The sequence below is a fragment of the Gavialis gangeticus genome, unplaced genomic scaffold (assembly GCF_001723915.1).
Source record: "Gavialis gangeticus isolate Ggan-Ray unplaced genomic scaffold, GavGan_comp1, whole genome shotgun sequence".
NCBI classification, from domain to species: Eukaryota; Metazoa; Chordata; order Crocodylia; family Gavialidae; genus Gavialis; species Gavialis gangeticus.
Window position 1 is genome coordinate 46,190,586 of NW_017728997.1, and position 4,270 is coordinate 46,194,855.

The window sequence follows — 4,270 nt, forward strand, 5'->3', positions numbered from 1 at the left end:
CATAATATTTCTGGTGAGAGCATGCAGTTTCTCAGGGGTGAGGAGTTTGACTGGATGATTGGCAGTGATGGAGAACAAAGACAATTCAACACCAGTCAGGCAGGCTTGACTAATTGCTAATTGCACTACAAGCCAGCAAACTCCCTTCCCTACCCTTCTACAAGCCAGCAAACCCCCTCCCCACACCCTTCCACAGTTCCCCTCTTGCACACAGGGAACATGAAGTGAAGAATTGAACAAAGCTAATAGACAGCTTTATTTACAAACCATATATTAACCATAATTAAACAAACCACAGAACAACTTTTATAAGAAAATGGTGCATAATTACTGAAGGAATTTCTTTTTACTACTGTAACAATGCATGAGTCATGAAAAAAATCAGCCTAAGCAATAATCATTTCTAACTAAAAGACACTGGGGCTCTAAGGTAGACTCTAAGGTAGACTTTCTGATCCTAATGGCTAGCAGATAGTAGAATGCAGTTCTGTACTGGCCTGGGCAAGAGCAGGGCCGATGACCAGTAGGTATAGAATTGTTGCAAGGAGCCCAGTCATTATTTGCTGGTCTTCCTGGGTCTGAGAGTACCTCCTGGACTCAGCACGATTCCTGTCTTGCTGGATGGCCACGAATCTGCCTGTATCCAAATGGATCTGTCTCACCATTTCATGTAGCCAATGCTTGCAGTCCCTGAGGGCATTCATGATCCTGTCTGTGCATGCATCAGTAGCAGCCTGTCTTGGTAGCCAGCATGTCCTCACTGGCGGTATTGCAAGTGGAGCTGCAAATCAAGAAATGAGGGGAAGAGATGTACTTAGAAAATCTTGAGAGCAGATGAGAAGTGGTTGACCCAAAATGACCAAGAAGGGGTGCCTGGGTGTGGGTGGTAGCAGGCCCTGGGTGGCTGCAGACAGGTGCCCACCAGTGTTAGCCACATGTGCACTGCCTTGCTGTACGTTGCCCTGAACCTCCAGGCACAGCCCACAGCCCTGCCCACTAACTTCTAGGGTCTTTAAAGCACTGCCCTATGCTCTGGTGACATCCCACAGCATCTTTGCCTTGAAAACAGCACTGGACTGTCATCCTGTTGTGCCCCTAACTCGCCTATTCTGGCAACGTCAAGGTAGATGTGCCAGTTGGCCTGCAGGCTGCGGACAAACTGGCACACAATCTCGGGGTCCCCCCAGGATCTGCAGCAGGTTCTTTGTTTCAGCAAAGGTCCCATTGGACCTAGACCTATGTGCCCTAGTCCACTCCATTCTCCTCTGACCATCAGACATCTTGGGTCAACAAGGGGTGCCCCAGGGCGCTGTGCTCTCAATTTATGCCTTGAGGTGACAGGGCCAATGGAAGTTTACCTCCGCTTCCACCCTGTTGTGTCTGGGAAAAGTTTGGACAGCAGACATACTCTGCTACTGTTGCAACTTTTAGCACCAGTGGGCAGTGTTTACCAGGCACATGCTGGCGCCAGTCAAGGCAGGGATAGGGCTCTGTCTGCACCAGTGGCAACTTCTTGTATTTTGTAGCCATGCTTGTTTTGGGCGTGTTTTAGCTCTGTTAGGTCCTTTGGCCCTGTGTATGCCATGGCTCTGAGCAGGACATGGTCTGAACTGCTGAGCAGGTGAGGGAATGAATGCTGACAGAACTCACCCACTATTTATAAAGCGGGCACACCTACTGCTCATGCAGATCAGTCAGTGGCATTCACCAGGGCTCCCCCTTGGTGTCCTAAAACATTCATTATACACAAATACCTGAACATTATAGCAAAATTTGATGGACAAGGGGTCTCACTACACAAAAACTGTAGCAACACCAGATCTACAGAGGGGCTCACCACACATTATTTGGTGAATTAACATGATGTACATGAGACAGATGATGGCTGCACTGTTCCAAGTTGTGTTGTTGCAAACTGCATTGAGATGGGGATTACTTTATGATGATGTTATTCATTTAAATTGCCAAAAACTCGCATATATGTAAAGTGTGATGCCATTAAGCCACACAAAAAGGCAGTTTTACTCATGTATACAAGTCCCTAATGTCACATGTACAAGCGCCCAGGAAATCCAGGTTCTAGGACTATTTTCCTATGAAAGAATTTCAACCTGACCTCACACATTACAGAAGAGTATTCTAATTAACAGGCCATAAGTAGGATTGATAGAACTTTCTGTGTTGAAGCTAGGCCACTGAACATCTAAGAAGGAGTTTTATCAATGGGACAGAAGGGTGCTTGTGGTTCCGAGAGGTGGTACTAGGGAGGAAGGAAATTAGACCTTTCTTCAAAAGTGGATTCTGCCATTTTTATTATAGTCACTGGGAAAACTGAATAAATGGCACAAAGAACAGAATTCAGGTTTCTTCATGTGGTGCTTGAAAATCCCTTCCTTGGTGCCTGGAATAGATTCCCAGATTGTATTATTTGGAAAGCCTTTCAGTAGTGTCCTCATTCAGTACTACTTCATGCTCAAAGCCGCCTTAGAAAATACTACCCAGAATCCCTAACAGGAAGGAGTACATGCCAGTGTTTGGAAAGAAGGGGGGAAAAAAGCCTGCAACACCTATAATAGCAAATCTCAAGGTCTTTCTTTCCTTTTAGAATAGAGTAGAATAGAATAGAGAACCCCCAAGAGGTTAACCAGTGGCCCCCCTGGGCTTCCTTCATTGTCACTGGAGTCTCTGGGCTCCTCCTCCCTCATTCAGCTTCCACTTCTTACTCCTGCTTCTGGGGACATAGCATCATGGCCTATGGACCAATGCAGTCCACAGCAAAGGAGCTTGGGGGGACCTTGGGATGTTACACAGTGTGGGGGTGCCAGAATAGTGTGGCAGGGGGGAGAGTGCAGGGAACCAGGTGTGGGCTGCAGGGGTGCTGTCATGGTTTTGTGTGTGTTTGTGAAGGAGAGAGAGATGAAGTATGGTAGGAAGGAAAGGGGTTCATGCAGCATGATGTGTGGCCTGTGCAGCATGTGGCTCAGGAGGATGCAGTCCACATGGGTGTGGCTGCAGTGTAGCTGCTCAGAAGTTGGACAGCCTTGGTTTAAAAAAATACAGCACATGTGCACTATATTCAGCATTCTTCAGCCCTGTGTTACTATCCAGTTCTGTTTTAAGGGATGCTGGCTGTCTCTGCACTGTTAAATGTCTCTAGAAATCTTATTTCTGCAATGATGTGTCTCACTACACATCCCCCTGATGCACACATGCACCAGGCATGTTAATTATGTTTTCTGATTGTCCTGAACACTGCAGGCCAAAGCTCCTCTTACTTACATTGATGCAACTCCATTGCCTCAGATCCTGTCTCCTGTTACTAAAACATATAATCCAGAATAGTGTTGTTACTTTCAAGGGCATTATTTAAGATGGGGAATGACCAACCTGGGGTATGAGTGCCACAAATGGAACAGGCTGCTTCAGTGTGTGGCCTGCAGCAGTTTGGGGAGGGGACAGGCAGCAAGCAGCAGCATATTATCATTGGCAATCCCTTGATTCGAGGAAGATCTCTGCTATGGCTCATTGATGGGTCTTGAGGTGGCTTAAGAGTCCAGTCCTTGAGCTACAGATCTGTTTGCAGAAATTACAGGTTTTTCTACATGGGAGAATTGGCTTCAGCCTGGGTTTCTTCTCCTTTTCCTTCCTCTGCTCTCTCTTCTCTGCTTCAAAGGCAAGAAGCTTTATCTCAAAATGGGCTGCCACTTGATTGAGTTTGCAGAGATCCAATGCAGTCTGGAGGTTTTCCTCAGCGCATGCAAAGATCTTGAAGTCATCAGCATATTGAAGGTCAAAGATGGTGGTTTTGAGTACTTTGGTCTTTAGGGAGGAGCAGGTGAGGCTGTCATTCTTCCTGAGAAAGAAGGACAATCGGCTAGTTACCTCAGGTGTCAGGGCATGAATGAATGGAGCATGGGAAACAAGCAGGAAGAACTGGAAGTCCTTGCACAGTCATGGAGGTATGATGTGTTTTGAGTAGAGGTTTACCAATACATAAGTCTGATATTGGATCAGTACCGATATAAAGAAAATTATCTATATCAGATATCGACCTTAAGTGGCTGGTAATTGGGCTGATAAATGCCATGCTATGCATAGCTGCAGTGCAGCATGTAGGCAGTGAAGACAGCCTGCAGCACGGAGAGCTGCCTCCAGGTGGTAAGTCTTGGGGGGGCAGGGAAGGGAAAGGGTGTGGAGAGGCAGATCAAGGCATGACGTGTTCAAGTCAGTGGGTGCAGATGCTCTCCACCCCAGGGTGTTGAGGGAGCTA